Source organism: Hirundo rustica, chromosome 1 (assembly GCF_015227805.2).
Source record: "Hirundo rustica isolate bHirRus1 chromosome 1, bHirRus1.pri.v3, whole genome shotgun sequence".
Taxonomy (NCBI): domain Eukaryota; kingdom Metazoa; phylum Chordata; class Aves; order Passeriformes; family Hirundinidae; genus Hirundo; species Hirundo rustica.
In genome coordinates this window covers 23,674,078-23,682,821 of record NC_053450.1, presented here as the reverse complement: position 1 = coordinate 23,682,821, position 8,744 = coordinate 23,674,078, and the positions used below count along the sequence as shown (strand labels likewise).

Genomic DNA, 8,744 nt, shown 5'->3' with positions numbered 1-8,744 from the left:
ACACTGTTCTTGTCCCAAAAATACTGCACCTTTACTGAAGGAGCAACAACCTGAATGTGCACTTTTGAGTGGCTGTGCTTCCAAGGCAAACCCAGCTGACAACAGAGAAGCATGTCTGCCAGGTGACAACTACTCTCATGATTCAAGTGTCCCAAGGTCCACTCTCCTTTAGGCAATAGTGGTTTTTATCCTCTGTTTCTTTTATGGTGGTTCTTGTAGCTTGGCTGGGTGGGTTTTTTCATACGGGCTCAGGAGAGCAGGAGATTGCCCATTTTCCTCCAAATCACTCTCCCAGGGAGTGTAGTTCATCCTGTGTCTGCTCAGCTTGCAGAAGAGCCAGAGGGAGCAGTTGGATGCATGTGCTGTTTGGACCCCGGCTGCATGCGGTGGTTTGGGCCCGGCTGAATGCCAGGCACCCACCAAAGCTGCTTTATCACTGCTCTCTGCAACTGGACAGCAGAGAGAAAGTACAACAAAAAGTTCACGAGTTGAAACAGGGCCAGGGAGAGATCACTCGCAGATGATCCTCACGGGCAATGTGAAATGGGGGAAGATGAGGAATTTGCCGGGCAACATTGCGCGCTTTGCCTCGGAATAGGGGAAGACGAGGGATTTGCACCTCGGCGTTGCGCTCTTTGCCACGGGCGCGCTCCCGGCTCGAGCGGGCGGGGCGGGCTCGCTGCGTCCCCGCCCACGGCCCTGAGTGGCCGCGGGCCGGGCCGGCGCTGCCCGAGCCCTGGGTGCCCGCGGCGGGCGCGGCGCAGAGCCGGGCTGCGCTCCGCTCGGCGGGATGGGCCGGGCGCGGCGGGGCCAGGGCCGCGGGCTGCTCCCGCTCCTGCTGCTGCTGCCGCTGCTCGGCGGGGCGGCGGGGCCGGGCTGCGGTGGCTGCCCCCGCCTGCCGCTCTTCTCCGGGCGGGTGCCCGAGAACAGCCCGGCGGGGACGCGGGTGCGGGGCTTGCGGGTCCCGCTGCGGAGGCTGCTGGGCCCCGGGGAGCCGGCCGGGGAGTGGGCGCTGGAAGGCGACGGCGCCTCCCGCTTCTCCCTCCAGCGGCGGCCGGGCGGCGGCCGGGGGTTGCTGCTGCTCCGCACCGCCGAGCCCCTGGACCGGGAGACGCAGCCCGAGTACGGGCTCCGGCTGCGGCGCCGGGCGGGACGCTCCCCCCGGGAGGCGCTGCTGCGGGTCCGGGTCCTGGACCGCAACGACCACCGGCCGCGGCTGCCGCCGGCGCGGCCGCTGGAAGTGGACGAGCTGGTGCCGCTGGGCACGGAGGTGGCCCGGCTCCGCGCCTCGGACGGCGACGAGGGCGCCAACGCGCGCCTCACCTACCGGCCCTGGCCGCCGGGCGCCGGCAGCCGCCTGCTCTTCGTGGTGCCCCGCAGCGGGCAGGTGCTGACCGTGGGCTCGCTGCTGGGGCTGCGCCGGCTCCGCCTCTGCGTGGCGGCTCTGGACCACGGGCGGCCGCGGCCGCTGCGCAGCCCCGCGCGGTGCCTGCGCCTGGCCGTGCGCGGGCGGGGGGCGGCGGGCGGCGCGGGCCGGCGGCGGGAGCCGCGATCGCTGCAGCCGCCGGGGCCCGGAGCACGGCGCTACACGGCCCGCCTGCCCTCCGGGGCGCGGGTGGGAGACACCGTCTTCACCGTCCCGAGGAGCCGAGACCGGGCGGCGGGCGGCTGGTTCGAGCTGGCCTCTCCCGGCGCCATCCCCGTGGGGGTGGACAGGACGTCGGGGCGGCTCTACCTGAGGCGGGAGCTGCGAGCGGGCGGCCGGGCGGAGGTGCTGGTCAAGGTGCACCGCGGCGGCGGAGGAGGTAGCGGCCCCGGACGGGACGGGGAGGCCGGGGTGGGGTCGGGATGGCAGCGAAAGGGATGGCTGGGCACGAAGGGTTGCCCCGAAGGATGGGGATGCTGGCCAGGCACGGCCGTGCCGGGCGTTTGCCTTTCTAGGAGATACGGCCGCGGCGATGCTGCCCTCGGTGGGGTGCGGTAGCCGCAGGCGGCCGCTGGAGCTCGGTGGGTGGCGTGGGGCTGTGCCGGCTCTTCCCCGGTACCGCCCGCAGAGCTTCTGCCTCTTGCCTTTGAAAGAGCAACTGGAAACGTAGGGAATGGTGTTTTGGTTATGTTGTCTTGTAAGGAATACTTTTCACGGTAGGTTCACTTCTGTGGGACCAGAGGCGTCTGCTCAGGGGTTAAGAAGCAATTAGGGCCCGGTAAAGAAGGGGCTACGCCACAATGGATAGCTTGTTTCATAGCAGGAGCAGCTAGCAGGGAGCGTCTCCTGTCGCTCTGGTCCTGCTGCAAGGACCTGAGAAGGAAGAGGTGACGCTGTCCTGGATGTGGGCACTTATAGACCTGCAGCTGCAGCCCAGAGCGCTGGGGGATCCCGCTGCGCCCGCTCCCTGAGCCGCGCCGAGTGATGCTGGGAGTCGGCACAGCGCGGCACAGCAGCGCACAGGGGAGGGAAACGAGATGTTACAAAATAGATGTCAAGGAGCCTAGGACAAGAAAAAGGAAAAAAAAAAAGAAAAATCAGGAATCCTAGGAGTTGCTGTAGAGAACTAAATGCAGATATTGTAGTTATCTATCTGTCTGTCTATCTATCTGTCAAAAGCTCGTATCCTGTTGTGTGTGGTTTTCCTAATAAGACAGCAAAGAGAATGGCTAGGCTTGATAAACTTCTTAAACCACATTGAGCTTGAGGTGTGTTATGGTTGCATCCTTTCTATGTGTTACTTTCATCTTAGAGTAAGTTTTAGAGTGCATTTGTAAGTGCAGCTCAGGTCGCTAATAACACAACTGGTTATCATTTGCTTGGGTTTGTTTTGTATTGTTTGCTTGCCTTTTTTCTTAGATGCAACTTTACTAAACAGGGAATATTTACCAATTTATATCAATAAATTTTACAGCCTAGTGCTCAGGAAATGTGAAACACGGAACTGGGAGGAAACAAACATGTTGAAGTATACGGGGGGCTATGATTTTTACCAGACTGCTGTGTGCAGTCTGCGAGTCCAGAGCTGTCTGCCTGAGAAACTTATTCTTGCAGGAATGGGATGTGTTGTGCAAGTGACAAACATTTAACATTAGAAAAACTCTGCACAGTGTTTCCAGCTATTAACTTTAAACAAATCACCTGATGTTTAAAGTGGAACTTCTCATTCAAACTAAAGATGGAGTTGGAAAGGGGACACATAGCTTGATTGTCTTGCTTATTTGTAATGAAAACAAATAACCTTGTGAACAGTGTTCAACATATAATTGTGTTGTCCTCTCCAATCTGGTGGTGCACAGCATGGTTTTACCACTGTCTGTGTGCTAATAATATATTGACAAGAGATGAGCCTCAGGGAGAAAGGAATTCAATGATCAAGTGGGACAAGGTCATTTAGACATTCCTTTAAGCTGCTTTGAAAATCAAAACTCTCTCATAACTTTGTACAGCAACAAACTTGGGATCTTTTTCTGTCTGCTTATTTTACATAAATATGGTGAAATGGTGAGAGAATTTTAGCATCCATTTTTTTTTTTTAATCTGAGGAGACCTGGTGAACTGTCAAAAGTCAAACAAAATTAACTTTGGTCTGCTCCTCATTTCTCTTCACATCTCTTACTAAATGTAATTAACAATCACTCACAAAGCAATCAATATTATGGAATATGTGCCAAACTTTTAATCACCTCTTTAATTGAAAAAAAAAAAAAAGCTATCAGACCTTCATTAATTGCCATCTCTTACATAAAAGACATAAATGGACTTAGGCATTTTACAGGTGCCGCTTCTCCAGAGAAATATGTGTTTTGGGGTTTTGGATGCATTTGCCTTTTTTTTTTTTTTTTTTTTTTTTTTTTTTTTTTTTTTTTTCCCTGAGAAAAATAAAAGCTTTAAAAAAAATAAGCTTAAAAAAATAAAACAGTAGGTCAGATAGCAACAGTAGTCCTAGGAAGACAAGGTATTTCTGTGCACAGTTGAACTACTGAAATAAACTGAGTGCAGAGCACAAAAACGGTCTGATTTTTCCCAGTTGCTCAGTAGCACATATAGCAGTGATAGGGAGGGGGCTGCCATCTGTTTTGAGGGGATCTTGCAGCAGGCACTGTGAAAACACAGCTGTTCTCCCACTGACTATGCACTTGGTACATGGACTGTGCATCATAAAGATGTTTGCACAACTTCTGTGGCTGGTCTTACCTACCCACACCAAGGAGTTTACAACTTCTTTAGGAATCTGGCAGCCTCTATCTTGTCAAAGACTTGTTGTTCTGGGCTCTGTGCATGGATAGTTACCGAGCAGACCTGGAGTTTAGATAAGATTCTCATACAAAGGGATGAGCTGCAGACCAAACATTTCTCATCCAGATTTTCTTTTGGGACATTTCACATCCTGGAAACACTGACTGCACCATCAGAGCAGTGTGGGACCTGAGCATGGAAAGGCTGGAGTGGTGAGGAAGAGTTGAAGCTCTCTTTCTCTTCCAAGTCTGCCTCTGTTTATGCACACCTTCAAGTACCTACACAGGATCTCGTAGCTTTTACCTACTTACACAGGGTGGGATGTGCAGTTGCAGTTGCCTCTTCTGCCCCCTCAGCTGCCCTCCCTGATGCTGACAATATGTACTGGTGCACACTGTGTAGTACTCTGACATTTAGGACTTTGTCTATCATACTTAAAAAAGCAATTTCTTACCCCTGTTCTTCAACTCTAGAAGGCTTTTAGCTCTCTGATTTGGTTTGGGGGCTTTTGTTTGGTTGGTTTGGCTTGGGGGGGATTTGTTTGTTTTAGTTTTGGTTGGTTTGGTTTGGGGGGGATTTGTTTATTTTGGTTTTGGTTGGTTTGGTTTGGTTTCTTGTTTCTTTAAACTTAAGAGTCTGTCGCAAAGGGCTTACAGAGCGCAAGCTGCCTTGGCTTGGAATAGTGAGACCCTGTGAGAGATGTCTGTGTTCCTGCACACACTCACACTGCAGATACACTCCACATGCTGTCTAACTGAAAACAACTGTGTAGGAACTCACTCCATAATCCACAAAGGGTAATTTTGTTTGGCAACCGTAGGAACTCAAAAAAAGCATGACAAGACAAATCACTTTCCCTCCAATGTGTCTGCAGTGCACTGAAGGGTTAAAGGTTTGATGTTAGCAACCCTTTAACTCTGGGATGCCTCAAGACCTCAAAGAGGGGTAAACACCAGCATGTAGTTTCAGACTGAACTGAGTAAAACAGTTGCAAGGCTGTTCAGAATTTTCCTGGTTTTGGATGTGAGATGGATATCTCATTCTCTGTTTACTTTCAGGTGGGATAACAACTGTTTAGAACTGTAAGTGAATTCCAAGGACAGATCTTCAGTCTGACTAAGGAGGCTGTAGCATAATGCAGTTCTTTCAGTGCAGTGTCTTATGGTGGAATATGGTCAGTGTTGAACTCTTATGACTCACTGGAAGCAAAGTGCATTTTAAAAAGATACCTGTCAGATCTTGACATTCCTGTAAATATAATCTAGGCTGCCCTTGGAAAGAATATGTGTTTTGAGTCTCTTCTATTTTCTTAAGAAACTTTCATCGGGATGTGTACTAGGAAGGGGAACCTTTCAATCTATGTAATACAGCTTTTGTAAAAGCTAACAAGGAATTTGTGTATGCTGCTGGCCATGATTTCAAATCAAGACATAGCTTAGGTTTGGAAGTGTGTTTTTTTTTCCTTTTCTTTGTTAACAGAGACAGAAATGGCCCGCTGCTTCCTGGAACCCCCTGACAGTTTTAGAAAATAAGTCTCACTCCAGAAACAGAAATTTGACCTAATCAGATATTGAGGTCATATTATATGCTGCTTTTTTCTTTTGGGGGGTGGGGTGGTGTTTCCTCCTGGTATCAGACTGATTTAAACCATCTGTGGATGCCATTAGTGTGCCTTCAAATTCAGGTAGTGACAGAAAAAGCTTGCTTCACTTAACCCGTGAAACCCCTTCAATGGCCAGGGATCATTGGATGAAAGAGCAAGCTCAGGGATGAAGGTTATTACGTTACCCTGTGTGTACCTATCTTTGGAACAGCCTTGCTGTGTAAAGAAAAAAAAAAAAAGAAAGAAAGAAAAAATTAATGTAAACATATATAATGATCCAGAGGAAATAAATAAGAATGTCTGATAAAGTCAGACATTTTGAGAAGCTTAGAAAAGGCTTAAAACTGAGGAGGTAAATGTAAAGCATATGTTACAACTATCCTTGGTAAGTTACATAAGCTGTTGAAACAATGAGAAAGCCTCTATCGTAACAAGTGTGAGAGGAAAGCAGTGTGAGACCTCAAAAATAGAACATTCGGCCCTTTATTCTTAAGATTAGCATCTTGAGTCCTTTCATACAGATTATGATTTAGCATTTCTGAGTTTTCATTCCATTTCAACAGCAGGAAGGCATTTAAAAATCTGGGTTTAGACCCAGATCAACGGTGCACCATGCCAGAAACACCCCCTGCACGCTCCTGGTGTCGTCTCACACTCCAGCAGCACTGTGCAGCGCGCAGCAGCGTTTGATTTTCGTTTACTGGCAGGAGCCAGCTGACCTGGGGCTGCCTTTACACACCTGCACTGCACATGGGAGGCCCAAAATTCACACGTACCGCGTTTGCACAGGCGACCTATTCATACTCACGGCAGATGTGCACACAACCTTCTCTTCTGGGACTACGGCTGAAGCGGAATGGAACTTGCTCCTGCCGGGGCACCTCCAGTGGGCTTGCAAAGCCGTGTGCTCCCCGAGAGCAGGGCTGCACAGCCGCTCTTTCGGGGGTTCCTTGCTGCGGCAGTCAGACCTTGGCTGGTGCAGAGCTCGACAGCGCTGCAGTGGGAGCACTGAGGTTGGCTTGCTGGGGGAACTGCCCACAATTTAAGAAAAACTAAAGCAGGAAGTTTGAGAAAAGCCTTTGGAAACCTGACTTGAGGAAAGAGGCGATGGAAAGGACTTTGGGTTCTGCTCCTGCCGTGAATGTTGCTGACGGAATGCCCTAAAAGCAGTGCTTGATGACAACAGAGTAAGGAGCTATTAGTTCCTCTGGGTGGCTGAGATTTTGCCTGAGTAAGCAAACCCTGTGCACGGCATGGACGCTGATTTGTGGGAGAGAAGTAGCAAAGTGTCAAGGGCCATGTCTGTGGAAGAGGATCTGTTTAGAAATTTAATATATAAGGAGAACTGGAAGGTGTCCTAGCAGCTTTACCTTTTCATCTCTCAGGACACAGCAGAGTAGCCAGCACAGGGCTCCTTTGGAGGCTGCTGCTCCACACACTCCTCTCAGTGCTGCTGCCCAGCAAAGGAACACGTGCTGCTGGGTCTGAGCTGTTCTCACAACTGCGTCCAGTGATGTCAAAGAGTTAAAGTTAATATTGCTACGAGGTTTCTTGGCATCTTTTTGTACATGTCAAACACATTTGCTGTTCTAAAATTATTGTATTTTGCTGGTGACATTAACTTTTTAAGCGTTTGGAAAGAAGTCAATACACTGTAAGTATGGCCATAGGAACAGCTCTTAGTGCTTGAAGCCTCTGCAAGCAATCTTTCATTTTAAAGCAACTTTAAGCAACCTTCAGGGAGAAGAGACTTAATTAAATTAAAGGACAACACAGATAAATGCCAGTAGTTTTTCCACAGGAAGACTGGACATCAAAACAAAGTGATTCCTAACCACTGAAGCAATCAGACTCTGCTGCAGCCTCTCAGGAACAAGATTTTTTATGTCCCACACAAACTACTTTAAACTTAATAAGTGCCACTTTAATGAGGGAGAGCAGGTGCTGTGCTGGGTAGGATGACAAGAAGACATGATTGTAGCTGTGTTTTACTGCACTTTTCTTCTTTAAAAGCCATAAAAAATCCCCCAAATGCCCTCTGTGCTGTTGACTCCTCAGCTATTCTTACTACGTCGCTGTGATCTGCCTTCTTCATCAACTGACGTGCCTGCAAATAATTATTTGGTTTGTAGTATTTAATAACATTTATACTGAGGACTAGCCAGCTGTTAACATGGCAAACTGTAATAAAAAGCTAGTTTTATGTAGAATCCTGTAATATGGAACCTTTTGAGATCCTGTTAGTAGTTGTACCTCCTACCTTCTCTGTGGTGCCCTGTTTCCAATTCTCCTGATTGTGTGGTAACAAGCAGCTGTCAGCAGACACCAGTAGATTTAAGGGTTGAGGCAGAAATGCTGCTTCTATAATCACAGGTCTGAGAGGGCTTCAGAGCTTTCCTCTGGAATCAGACAACAAAATAGATTTTAAAAGCTAGAGGAGGACACCACAGGCAAGATTATGAGATAGCAGTAAAAATGCGATGGATTTTGAAGTCCTGTTCCTGTAACTGCCTGAAGTTTTTCCTGTGGTGTACAGACATGTGCCTGTGGAAATTATCTTTGGTGCCTGACAAATGCCTTGGTTCTCAGACACCCCATGTGATGGAGGTACCCACTGTAGCTGTGCATTCACACAGAAAGTGAAAAATTGGCTGAAGATTTTTTTGCTCTCCATGTGTTCAGTGACACCTGCAGTTGCCTTTTAGCTTGATGGTGCACTGGCTGAGTCCACAGGTAGTACTGAGAAAAGCAAGACCTTGTCTCCTAAACTGGGTGAGGGTGTGTGTACATAGAAAATGTGTCCAAGTGCTGGTGTATATCAAGAAATTTGTAAGAGATATAATGCAAAATGATCTCTGCAGGCTGCTCTTTCAAGCTTGCTGGTTGTGGCTAACTGAGGAAGGAAAATTGAAATTA

General features: G+C 49.3%; 1 protein-coding gene across 1 annotated transcript in view; it reads left to right on the top strand.

The window, feature by feature from the left end:
- The first annotated feature begins 1,748 nt into the window (after positions 1-1,748).
- The window catches only part of LOC120762303 (neural-cadherin-like), a 54,544-nt gene continuing 47,548 nt past the window's right edge, over positions 1,749-8,744 (top strand). Inside the window, exon 1 of the mRNA XM_040084571.1 lies at positions 1,749-1,805. The gene's annotated coding sequence lies outside the window, so the exon portion shown is untranslated. The remainder of the gene's footprint in view (positions 1,806-8,744) is intronic.